The 13,715-nt window shown below is 44.5% G+C and overlaps 1 protein-coding gene across 2 annotated transcripts in view; it reads left to right on the forward strand.

The window, feature by feature from the left end:
• The first annotated feature begins 2,015 nt into the window (after positions 1-2,015).
• The window catches only part of TRAF6 (TNF receptor associated factor 6), a 29,971-nt gene continuing 18,271 nt past the window's right edge, over positions 2,016-13,715 (forward strand). Inside the window, exon 1 of one of the 2 annotated variants that reach the window (XM_054970829.1) lies at positions 2,016-2,108. The gene's annotated coding sequence lies outside the window, so the exon portion shown is untranslated. Of the gene's footprint in view, positions 2,109-2,490; positions 2,524-13,715 lie in introns of those variants that run through there. The other variant, XM_054970830.1, reaches the window with a different exon arrangement.

The raw sequence follows: 13,715 nt of genomic DNA on the forward strand, positions 1-13,715 counted from the left end.
GGCTGAAGCTGAACCCAACAAATACGGAAGTCCTGTACTTGAGCCAAGGGGGGACTAGGTCCGGGACTCCAGCTCCCAGCCCTTGATGAGGCACAGCTTGTGCCAGTTCTGAGGGTCAAGAGCCTAGGGGTGATCTTGGATGCCTCCTTAAAAATGGAGGCACAGGTGACAGCAGTTGTTAGGTCCTCTTTTTTCCATCTGCAGCAGACCAAGCAACTTGTCCCTTACCTGTCAATCTGTGACTTAACTACAGTGATCCAGCCAATGGTCATCTTGGGGTTGGACTACTGTAACTCACTCTAGGAGGGACTGCCCTTGAGCCTGACCCAGAGATTACAGCTAGTGCAAAATGCAGCAGCACATGTTATTATGAGAATGCCAAGTAGAGCACATATAACACCGATACTACGCAAGCTGCATTCATTGCCAGTGGAGTACCAGATCAGATTCAAGGTTCTGGTATTGACCTATAAGGCCCTATGCGGACTGGGGCCAGCATATCTGCAGGATCTTCTCTCCCCATATATTCCACGGAGGACTCTCCGATCGGAAGAAAAACAGCTATTAGTGGTCTCTGGTCCCAAGGAGGCCTGCCTGGCCACAATGAGATCCAGGGCTTTCTTGGTCATGGCTCCTACCTGGTGGAACACTCTGTCTACTGAGACCAGGGCCCAGCAGAATTTATTGCTAAAACCATTCTGCTAAAACCAGGGCCTGTCATTGCACTCGGGGGCCTGTCATAGAGCCTTTGTACTACACCTAGGGGCCATCATTCCACTCAGAAGCCTGCCATTCTATTCCCAGAGCTCCTCTGCCACACCCAGGGGCCGTCATTCCACTCAGGCACCTGTCATTCCTGTCCCAGAACCCTTCTGCTACAATAAGGGGTCATCATTCCACTCAAGGGCCTGTCATTCCAGTCCCAGAGCCCTTCTGCCACACCCAGGGGCCGTCATTCCACTCAGGCACCTGTCATTCCAGTCTCAGAGCCATTCTTCTAAAACCAGGGCCTGTCATTGCACTCAGGGGCCTGTCATAGAGCCTTTCTACTACACCTAGGGGGCATCATTCCACTCAGAAGCCTGCCATTCTAGTCCCAGAGCTCCTCTGCTACAACTAGGGGTCGTCATTCCACTCAGAGACCTGTCGTTCCAGTCCCAGAGTGTTTCTTCTACTCCCAAGGGCCACCGGTCCACTCAGGGGCCTGTCATTCCAGTCCCAGACCACTTCTGCTACAACCAGGCGCTGTCATTCCACTCAGGGTCCTGTCATTGCAGTCTCAGTGTTTCTTCTACTCCCAGGGGCTAACATTCCTCTCAGGGGTCTGCCATTCCTGTCCCAGAGCCTTTCTACTACACCTAGGAGCTGCATTCAGCTCAGGGACCCGTCCTTCCAGACCCAGAGCCCTTCTACTACAACCAGGGCCTGTCAATGCACTCAGGGGCCTGTCATTTTTGTCCCATAGCCCTTCTGCTACTCCCAATGGCTGTCATTCCACTCAAGGGGCTTTCATTCTAGTCCCAGAACGCTTCTGATACTTCCGGGGACCGTCATTCCAGTCCCTGAATAGTCTGTCTGGGTCCAGAGACCTTCCTGGTACATCCTTTCTATGTTTTCTTTTTTCTTTTTCTTTTTCTGTGCTGTAACGTATTTCAATGGAGCCCATGCAAGTAAATTGGCATTCCTGGTTCCCATTATTTCCAATGGGCCTTCAAACCGTTCCCATTATTTCCAATGGGCAATCCTCTTATTCCTTTTAGTACATCCCACGGCTGAGTATGTGTTTTTCGCACTGGGGCCAGCCAACCCCTGCAACCGGTTTCACTTTTGATTTCTGACAAGCAGGGGGGAGCGGGGGGGGGAGAACAGGGCGATGAAACCGAAACGCTACAGCCATGTAAAGCGAGGCCAGCCAAGCTTTGGGAAGACTGGCAGGCGAGGGGCGCTGTGGCGCGTCAGCCGCCTCTTGCAACGCCCTTCTCGGCTCTCAGCGACGGAGGCGGAAACTCCGCTCCGTGTTATGCTTCCTGCCCCTTTCGCCGTCGTTAGCCTGTTTCGGTGGGGAAGTTTCTACGGGCGGCGGATGAAGAGGTGACAGCGGGGCTGAGGTAAGCACGCCCGCTAGTTTTCTGAGGTGCTTCCACTGAGGGTACTTGACGCTGAGGCGCAGTGGTGGCTGCAGCCTTGCCACTGCCAGGCAGCCGAGGACGGTGAATGTTCCTTCTGTTCCTCCTCCTCAGTGAGTCACCCTGAACCCAAGCCTCGAGGGTAGCAGACCCGCGTCCCGAGTGAGCAAGCCGCGGAGTCCAGGCTACTTGAGTGATCTCCAGGGTTCCCAGGGCCGGGTTGGGGTCTCGGTCTCCTCCCGCCTCGGCTGAGTGGTGCCTGCGTGAAGAGAGCGCCTTGCCAGCGGCCACTTCTTCTTTTGGCGGGTCGGCTTCTATGCTGGTTGAGCATCGACAACTTCGTCTCTTCGGCAGCCATTCAGGAACAGGCCTGCCTTGCGGGGGCGACGGGTTCCTTGTGAGTGGACGAAAAACAGCACCCTTTAATAAAAGGGGGGGGGGGCTGAAGAGAGCAGACTTTTCCTCCAGGGTCTTCCTTTGACTTGTTTCCACGCCATGGGCAGACCGCCCCTCCCCCCCACTCAGACGCTCTCCCCGTTTCAGCCCCCACCCCTTCCAGCAGTTTCTGTCGAGTTTCCCGCTCTTTCTCTAGTGTTTGGCTGAGAGGAGAATGCAGAGATCCAGTTCTTCGCACCAGAAGTGAGACAGCTGCTGCTCGGAAACGGGTGTGCAGCCCTGCCTGGCAGACACCGACTGGGATACTCCCAGATAAAAGAGCTGCCTCTTCTGTTCGTTAGCATTTTCGGTGGTGCAGCTCGTTCAGCTTTGTCTATAGCGCTATTCTGTCCACAACCGAAGACATTGGGTGAGAGAGCCTGTCAAAAGTTTTGAGGATGAACGGAACCTTCAAAGCCAAGCTAAAAGGAGCCCTTCCTTGATTACTGCTACCGGACTTCTGCTGTCAGGCTTTGACTCCCTTGTCTCCATCCAGAAGGCTGCAACTAAAACTGGTTACTTCTCTCATTGCTCTCACACACTCCCTTTTAACTTCCTACACTGGTTTCCAGTCTAAATCTTGAGTCAGCAAAAAAAAATATTTACTAGTAAAGCTGCTGCTTTCCTTTATCTCTTTTCTCCTGTTCTTAGCAATGAGCTTCATTTTCCTGGCACTTGTCATCTTCAGTTAGATGAAGGTCCCGTGCTCCCTCAAATGACTTTTCTTCCTTGATTTCCTTTAAGCTTAGAACTGCCTCTGATATCCTTTATGTCCTCCCCCCCAAAAACCCTTTTCTGTGAAGTATATAATTCCAGTGTTTCTTAGGCTGTTTTTTCTGCTCTTTTTGTTGTCAGTCCTGTGTACGGTTTTTGGATTATAAGCTTCTCAGCACAAGAAACTTGTCTTCTTGCTGTTAATCTGTGAAGAGCTATGCCAGGAGTAGGCAAGCTCCAGCATGTGTTCTGAACAGTTCTATGTATGCCAGACCATTTTAGCCAGCTTGCAGGACCAGTTCTTTGTTAGAGTAATCAAGACAAGCTCCTCTAGAGTTGACAGTGCCAGTATGGCCCGTGTTATGGGACAAAACAGCAGGCATAGCTTCTTGGACCTGTATAGCTGCCTGCTGAGTCTAAGATGAGCTTTGAAGCTCAGGCAGTGCCACAGGGGCCCAGTATGTCTGGCCAATCACAACTCTGATCTCTTCCCCCTTTTGTTAGCCAATGCACCAGCATTTTAACAGGTGGGCAATACATGTTTTTAGTACTTTAGCTGAAAATATTACCTACCCCTATGCTAATGCATGTTGATGGTGCAATATGCAAATAATAGTTACCATAAATAATGTTCTATAGAATTATTACACACCCTCTCCTGCTTAAGTAGACTGTTAAAAACTAGAAGCAGCTTAAGCAGTAGTAGATTGACAAGTTAATGAGTTACTACCACTCAGTAAATGGGAAAAATAGATCTGATGCCCTTACTGGAGTTGTGCTGAATGTTTCTTGCTTGTTGTTGTTGTTTACTTTGGGGCATACCTCCATAATAGTTTATTAAATATGTAAATATGATCAGATGGATAGAATATTAATAGATTGGTATAAATAACAAAAGGCACTTTAAAAGGAAAAAAATGATTAAATGCAAACATGTTTTCATCTTTGTATTTAGCAATGCAGTCTTTAGTTCTTGTGGTAAACTATGCAGAAAGAAATGTGGTTGTCGTGAGCTAGATCCCTGTTGAACTGAACTTTCTTGAATTAAGAACTTTTGATTTATAATGTTCACATAGCTTCCTAAAATACAAGCTATCTTGTCTCTATCATCTTAATTTGCAAACTAGAGTACAGGAAGACCTTTTTTTAAAAAAAAATCACAGATATACTCTAAAGTAGATGTGAAACTTTCACTTTAGAATCTAAATTATATATAACTTTTATATAAGCATGGCTGAGAAATTTTTCCAAGTTTTGGGGTCCTTTCCCCACATTTTGAATCTTTGCCTTGATTTGCCTCTATGTAAGGATTTTTTTTGTTTCATAGTAGTTTTAAATTTATATTTCAATATTGAATAGACACTAATAGAACAATTTAAAGAAAGTATAATCAGTGCAGCAGTTTGAAAGACAACAGGTGCAAGATCTCTGTAATTAAAGCTACATTCTGTTTCCTTATTTATCTGAAAAAGAAACTAAAACTTATCCTGGAAGGTCTGTCTAGTGTTTAACAACTGTGGGGATTCCCCAGACTGGTAATAACTTTAAACAGAATTTGAAAGTTGCCAAAGGAATTCTCCAGTACTGCTAATAGAGAGAACTTTGTGTCAAACTCTCATATGTGGAGGGTTGTTCTCGATGTTTTATCACATTATAGTTTTGGGTTTTTTCCCTCCTGGGTTTGATCAGAATAACATTTGTGTATCTGTAAACATGTCTCTAGAAACCAAGATTACAAAATAAGATTGTCAGTCTGCAGTGAAAATGAAGCTCTTCTGTTGCTTGTATGGTTTAGTGGTTAGTTTATTTTGATGCAAGAAAATCTGGTTAAAACCTCTGCTACTGCTCTTTTTAAGTGCTGCTCTTTGGGTGATGGAACAGGGATTCCTTGCAGTGTATGGGAAGGTCCCTATTCTATTCTTGCAAATAATAGTAAATGTTTAGCTTGTCCTACCTTGGAGTAAATATAAGATGCCATTTACCGAGTAATAACTTAACATGATCTGAATGCAACCACTTGGTAAGCTGTTGTCTGTACTGAGTAGATATTTTTCACTTAATTTTTACCAAGATACTACAATGACCGTACATGAAATCTACATATTGGTATGTTTGTCTTTTAGAATACATGCTTAAGATCTTTTAATATGAATTAACATGCTCCACATCTTACATCAGAAGTGGTTGGTCTGTTCTCCCCGCTAATTTATGCTTATGGATAAATGTTAGTATGTCTGACCAGTACATGGTAGTTATTCCAGAGTAATTAGCATGCAGTATATGAACTGGTATTCTGTACGGGATCAGAGTTTGACCACAACCTGAAAATAAAGTTAGGAAGAGCTTTATGTGCAGCATGAGTGAGAGGATAGTAGGTTATACCACTCCTGTTGTATTCACAGGGAATATCTTCCCAAATCATGAAACCTTAACTTTCAATTACAGGTTTTTCAACATGATTTCAAACTACAGTTATGAATTTAAATATATTGTAAGGCCTGTTCTATGTATGCAATCTCTCTGATTTACATGAGACATTGCAAGAAAATAAGTATAGGATTATAGTTTCAGCAACACTTTAACTGCTACAACTTTATTATTTAATATTGAAAAGAAGAATGTAGGAATCTTAAAGAACAGTTTCTAAAGCAGTTGTTTTCTTTATATTGTACCATGGAGAATGGATATATCAGTTTTCCCTTTGAGTAAGTCACTTAAATGCAGTGGTAAGAGCTTGGAGTCTTTGGACTAAATTGAGAGACAATGCAGTGTATAGTGATTAGTGTGACAGGCTAGGAACTGGGAGACCTAGGTTCTAATTCCCATTCTGCCATGGAATGTTGGGTGGTCTTGGGCCAGTCACCTACCTCACAACAACCTTGAGAGATATAAAATTGAAGAGAGGAAAATGATGTAAGCTACTTTGAGTCCCTTTTGAGGAGAAAGGTAGGATATCAATGAAGTAAATAAATTGAACACATAACATTTATTTATTTATTTAAAATATTTATTAGCCGCCTTGACTTCTTAGATAAACTCAAGGCCACTTACTGTATAAAACAGAAACAAACATAAAACGCAGTTAAAAACACTGATATATTTAACAATGGTGAAACAAGAGCCATCCTAAATAAAACAATCTTCATCTGCCTCCTGAAAATAGAGAATGAGGTGCCAAGTACTCTTCCCTAGGGAGACTAGTCCATAATTGTGGTGCTGTCATTTAAAACATCTAATAAAAGTTACTTTGATAAGATATGGAGAACATTCCTTTTCCTTAAAGTAAAAGAAAATGACAGAAAGGTTCTCTAGCTTTCTAGAAATACTGCCTGTTACCATTTATGGAGACAAACTCCCTTCCATTTAAAGAAATGCTAGAAAAATAGTTGACTACTGTGCCTGGCTATTATTTGAGGATGTCTGTTCCTAATATTTACCACTGCTATAGTATTCTGTTCAGACATTCAAGATATTTCACAAAAATTATTGCAAGTCATCTGTATTGTTCAGAGTTATTTGGAGAACTTTAGATGGGAAATAAAACAAAGGATTTGGTGGTTAGTAATGTAATAGAAATAGTAATTTTATCCATTTTCTAGAATGCAACGTAAGCTAGTTTTGTGTTAAATCAGATGCCTTGAAAGCATTTTAGTAAGTTATGAGGCATGCAGTTCTTCTTGTCTGGTTACTCTTCCTATATAGGCTTACTGCATTGTAAAAGATCAGTGAAAATAACTTTGCAGTACAAAGTATCCAAGAGAAATTTTTTTGTTGGTTAATTATGATGTGAGGCTTGTATTAAAAGCAAGTTTGGTCTTAAAAATAATTTAGTATTGTTCATTCCCATCAAGGCTGCATCAAGATATCACATACACTAAACAGTGGTTTTTAAACTTCAGATTGGTGTGATGTCCAAATGCTAGGCATTCCACTAGTTCTGGTTAGTAGAATACTTAGTCAAATTTACATTCCAGTTGGTGAATCCTGGTCTGTAGTAACTCTGGTTAGACATTACCTTCACATGTGGGAATCTTTGCTTGTTTATTATCAAAATTCCCCCAACTGGAAGGAGAACAGTGACACAACTAACAGGAGCAATGGGCTGGGTTTGAGTCCCCTCCTATAGTTGAGTTTCCATTACATAGGCAAGGAGAGTGTACACACCAGGGCAGCAGCAAGGGTACACAGATGTGTACCTTCACCAGTAGCAATCCTGTCACCCTTCGGTAGCTCACTGGGGAGAGTACTCATGTGGCAAACAGGAGGCATGGGTTCAGTTCACAGCAAGTGGAATACTGGCCAGAAGGCAGATCAGTTTCTTCCGCAGCAGCAAAACTGGGGCTAGAACCCATGCATCTCATACTTGGAAGCATTCTCCCCATCATTCATACATTAGGGCACACAGGAATGTGACAAAGCAGAGGTTATTAGGCATCCCCAGCAAGCCTGATATCAATGGCAGCCACATATAGCAGAGCAGGGAAGAGGGCAGAGGCAGACATGATGCAATGGAAACTTACAAGTATAGCATATCTGAGGTTCCTTTTCACACAGTTAAATCCCCACAACTAAAAATCCCTGATGCAGTCCTGTTGGATTCTTGAGCATAGTGTGAGATTTTGCTCCTTCAAACATCAGTTGAGGGATGGCCCGCATGCCAATTGGCTGCCCCAGAAATCCATAACCTGGCATACTAGGACAGCTGAAGCTAGGAGTGAGCAGGATGTTGGTCCTGAGCTTAGTGGTGGGATCCAAGTTAAACAGACACAGCTGTAGGGGGATCCTCATTTATTGAACAGAACACAGAAACTAAATCAGATGACTGGGGTTGTAATAACTCTTGATGCAATAAGGCTCCTGTGCCTTTGGAAATTGCACTAACAGACTAATGAGTCCCAGTCACTGCACGCAAGGCAACTTCAGCACTCAAACAGCTGTCTGTTGAACAGCTAACACTGGCACAGGAAATAGGCTGGACTGAGAGAGTTGGCAAATGCAAAGCACAACAGCAAGATGCACACTTGTTACTGCAGCCCTTGGTAGTGTCACAGGTTCAGCAATGGTGGCATCATACTGAGAATGCTATCCTTCCAGGCTGCTACCCTTTTAAGTAGCTACCTACGGAGTCTGAAGAGTCATGGTAGCAATAATGAGTAATGTTCTGAGGAACAGCAAGTAGCAAATGACTGCCAAAATTCTGCTTGTAGTGCTCAGACAAGGGTCCATAGGTCCACCCCCCCCCCCCCGCCCGGCTTGGAGGAAGTTCTGCTCCTCTTGGGGGACACAGTGTAACAACTGAGCCATCGTATCCTGTGTTTGGAGGTGCAGTAGAACTGTGTCTGCACTGTCTGCTGGGGCTGCTTCATGATGGTCTCATCCTGCAGCCAATATGCATCATAGGTGTTTCGTCAGCAGTAGCACAGTTCAGAATGGAGTTGTTGGTAGTCACCCCAGACTGCACTTGTGATTCCTGTAACCTCCACCTGCAGAGGAGGTGGTGACACCAACATGAGATCGTGCTGAGAGCATGGTACTGGAGTGCCAATATATCTGGCAGCTGCTACCCCTTTCTGCATTGTACATATCACAGCTAGCTACAGTTGTGGGAGTCAGGATTGTTGAGGAAATACATAGAGACTGTATGGGGATCAGTCCTCATTTCAGGCAGGGTGCTGACTTGTTTTGGGTGTATTCCCCACACCCAACAAAGGAGTAGGGTCTCCTCTTCAGTATCTGTGTTCTGAGGCAGGGTACTGTAATGGTTCTGAGTAGGGCAGTTTTAGGTAATGCAGCTGCTGTGTATGTTCCCTCCCTTGGCTGTTTGTGCTCAGTGCTCTTTGTTGTGCAAAGTGCCTTTTCTGTGAGGTACCCACCACCAGAGTCCTCCAATCTTTGCACAACATGGGCAGAGAGATGGCCCTCGTGCTGCACACTCTTGTCATCTGAGCCATGGCTCAGGGTTTATATACTTCTTGGGAGAGCTGTAATAGGTTGCTTTAAAGGGCTGAGTGGATTTTCCCCTTGCATGTGTCTGTATGGGAGGTTTTTGAACTATGCCAGAGAGGTTTTTTATGGAAGAACATTGTGCTAGCATCAGGACCATGACTAGGACTGGAGAGGAAGCCAACTAAGTCTCACTGCATCCACAGTACACTCCTGGGGAAACTCAGTTCTATCTGGTATGGCAGTTAGACTACTGAAAAGGCTTTTTATTGATCTGTTTTTGACATATTCCAGCATGGTGCTCCAACTCCATCCTAAACCCTTATGTGCCAGGGCTTTGGAGGTGGCTCTAAAGTATTTATTCTTCTAAATTTTGTAAAAATAGGTCAAAGAATATGATATATCATATACTAATTTTAAAATTATGCATTCTTCAGCAGTAAAATATGCTTAAGCTTGATAAGAAAATTAACATTGTAGGTATACCTTACCAGCTTCCCCCAAATTTCTGTGGTTTTTGTATAGTTTTAAAATTTTATATCTCTAAATCCACCCCCATTTTCTTTATATGTGAATCTTGAATGCCTGACTCCCCTCCCCCTCCCCAGCAACTACATAGAGTCCACCTTCCAAAGCAGCCATTTTCTCCAGGGGAACTGATTTTTGTCACCTGGAGATCAGTTGTAATTCCAGGAGATCCCCAACCACCACCTGGAGGCTGGCAACCCCTACTCTCCTGGTGCCAGCCTCAGAGGCCAAGCCTAGTGCGTTCGTGTGAGGAATGCATCCCAGCAGAAGGACTCAGTTGTCCATAGGTGGGTTTATTCCAGGAGGATCTGAACCTCAGACCTTGGGAAATTCTTTGCCACTAGACCATCAAGGGCCTCAACACCCCAACTGCTTGCTGATGCAGCCCCATCCCCTATTTAACCCCCTCCTCATGAGTCCCCTCAAGAATCGCCCACCCTGTTGCGGAGATGGATTCCACTGGTGGAAGGCTTCCCTCTCTGCAACCGTATTGGGGAGATGGACTCTGGTCGCTGCAGCTCTCACCCAAGACTCTTTCTGTCTCCCCCAAGAACTTTCTTTCCTCTTAAAGAAGACTTTTGTCTTTTCTTTCTGTCCTTTCAAAGAATATTTCTCTTCAAAGACTACATCTTTTCCCCAAATAAGATTTTTGTTCCCCCAAGGTCTCTCCCCCGCCCCACCAGGATTGACCTTCCCTCATGGATTGCCTCTGTCCTTTCCTGTACAAGAATATTCCTGTCTCCCCAAAGAACATCTTCCCCCCAAGTTAACCTCTCATGTCTCTGTCCTCCTGTCCTCAAAAAAAATATTCCTGTCTCCCCAAGAACATCTCCTTGAATGTCCCCATTCCAGCCCCTGAGCAGTTTTTCTGATCCCAGGAACCATTCCATTCTGGGGGCCATCATTCCGTTCTCAGAGGAAGATTCTCTAACGCCACTCCACATTTTCATTGCAACTTTTTGGTGCTGCAGTGTATTTCAATGGAACCAATGCAAGTCAATTGGCATTTGTGGCTCCCATTATATCTAATGGAACTTTTCTGGGGGCACCTGCTTTGGGGGTCTATAACTCGGACATCCGAAATCCAATTTTTGCCAAACTTAAAGGGATGGAGGAGAGCCTGCTGAAAACTCCATGTGAGTTTGGCACCTCTGACTGTCAAGGAGGCAATCTACAGCCTCTGGAAATGAAGTTATGAACTAAATGAACCGGTTCACAAATCAGGCAAGTTAGCGTAGGTTTGTCGCGTTTCACGAACCATGAACCACCATTTTTCCAGTTCAGGCCCATCTCTACTTTTTTAGTTAATGATGTTTGTAAATGTGGCTCTACGTGATCTGAGGAGTAAGTGCTACTGTATTACAGAATTAAGAAAGCCTGCAGTGCAGTGATTGGAAGAAAGTGCTTGTGCTTTGTACAAATGCTGTGGAGCAATTTCACACCCTTGTTCCAACACACCCACTGGCCTGTGTGCATCCTGTGACCTTGGCAGTAATTGCTCTGGAAGGAAGAAGAGTTTGTAGGAATGAAGAAGGAAAGCTCCATGGTCCATTGACAGAGTCACAGGATATTGCCTTCTGTGTCCAGTCCTATCATCAGAGCTAGCAGTGACACGTCCTCAGGTGGGAGAGCTGCCAGGGCCCAGTGGGACCCACTGCCGCTGATCTTGCTCCAGCACCTTTTTTGCTGCCTACCTGCATGCCCTTCCCCCACCCACTCACATGTGAGTGTTCTCAGGTGCCCAGTGCAGTTGGGGAAGGGTGTGGAGGTAGTACACAGCAATAGTCCTCCTTGTGGCCACTGCTGGTGGGCCCAGCTGCATGTGTCTCCATCAAGAAAAGGGCAGCTGTGAGTGTAAGCAGTGAGCACTCTTGTGAGGATGCACAGGCAGGCAATTTGGGGAGGGGAGCCTGGGGGCCCCCAAAACTTGGAACAAGCCCTGCCTGTCACTAGCCGTCTATAACAACAAGGGAATAGGGAAACAAAAAAAATTGTCTCTTTGGGTGTCTCTTGGCTTCTTTTACCAGCCTTGAAAGATATGTCTTTGTCTGATTAAATGTGCAGCATTCCACTCGCCTTTTGATTTAACTATGTCGTCTTGTATCAATACGTGTCATAATAAATTGTCGGTTTGGATGTAATGTGTTTCATCAGAATCATGTTCAATTAATAAACTCGATTTATTCTATACTGAAAATGGCACTTTAGCTCTCATTAACTTAGTTTAAATGTAGGTTGCAACAGATAATAAATACATACTGTAGTAGTCTTTTTTCTATTTTTTCTAGCCTCCCATTATTTTCTGCTAAACCTTCTTAAGCGATGTATTGTCGAAGGCTTTCACGGCCGGAGAACGATGGTTGTTGTGGGTTTTCCGGGCTGTATTGCCATGGTCTTGGCATTGTAGTTCCTGACGTTTCGCCAGCACCTGTGGCTGGCATCTTCAGAGGTGTAGCACCAAAAGACAGAGATCTCTCAGTGTCACAGTGTGGAAAAGAGAAGAGATGTAGGTCATTTGTATCTACTCAGGAGGGGCGCTGATCAAGAATTCCTCACTACATCCCGACACGCACAGAAAACTATGCAAGACTGAAGCACAGCCACCTAGACTATATGGACTCCCCAAAATACATAAGGATTCAGTCCCACTCCGACCCATTGTGAGTGCCATTGGTTCACCGACATATGAATTAGCTAGACATCTGGCAGATCTCCTGCAGGACCACATCGGGAAAACCTCGTCTTACATCAAAGATTCAGCAGATTTCATCAACAAAATCAGTTCTCTGAAACTCAATCCACAAGACATACTTGTCAGTTTTGATGTTGTATCCCTGTTTACCAAGGTTCCAGTAAAAGACACTATTGCACTTATTAATCAGATTTTCCCAGAGGATGTAACAGCCTTATTCCACCATTGCCTGACAACCAGTTACTTCCAATGGGACAACGAATTCTATGAACAGATGGATGGGGTGGCCATGGGGAGCCCACTCAGCCCAGTTATAGCAAACTTCTACATGGAACATTTTGAAAAAACAGCTCTAGAATCAGCACACCACAAACCTAGTGTATGGTTCCGGTTTGTGGATGATACATTTATCATTTGGAGCCATGGGGAGGAAGAATTGATGGGGTTTTTGAATCATCTCAACAACATCCACCTGAACATACAATTCACCATGGAGAAAGAAATCGAGGGAAAACTCCCATTCCTGGATACCTGGGTCATCCGCAAAGCAAACTTTCAGTTAGGTAGGTCACAAGGTCTACAGGAAACCAACTCACACTGATCGGTACCTACACAAAAACTCCAATCACCATCCCCGACAAAAAAGAGGCATAATGAAAACATTAGTGGATCGTGCAAGACGGATATGTGAGCCGCGCTTTCTCAATGAGGAAATGAATCATCTAAACCACGCACTTCAGGCAAATGGCTACTCCAGAAATGAAATCCGAAGAGCAATCAAACCCAGGATGAATCAAACAATCAAAGAAAAACAGTCTCCCACAGGAAAAGTGTTTTTGCCATATATCAAAGGAATTACTGATCAGATGGGAAAGCTTATGAAAAAGCATAACCTTCAAGCAGTATTCAGACCCACCCGAAAAATACAACAGATGCTACGATCAGCAAAAGACAGTAGAGACCCCCTAACCTCTGCAGGAGTATACTGTATACCCTGCAGCTGTGGACAAGTTTACATCGGGACCACAAAGCGTAGCATCCAGACAAGAATAAAAGAACATGAAAGACACTGCAGACTTGGACAACCTGAAAAATCAGCAGTGGCTGAACATAGCCTAACTCAAACAGGGCACAGTATCTTATTCCAGGACACCAAAATACTGGACAACACTTCCAACTACTTTGTCAGACTGCACAGGGAAGCCATTGAAATTCACAAGCATAAGCAAAACTTCAACAGGAAAGAAGAAACCTTAAGAATGAACAGAGCATGGTTG

Source organism: Eublepharis macularius, chromosome 2 (genome assembly GCF_028583425.1).
Source record: "Eublepharis macularius isolate TG4126 chromosome 2, MPM_Emac_v1.0, whole genome shotgun sequence".
In the NCBI taxonomy this organism is placed as follows: domain Eukaryota; kingdom Metazoa; phylum Chordata; class Lepidosauria; order Squamata; family Eublepharidae; genus Eublepharis; species Eublepharis macularius.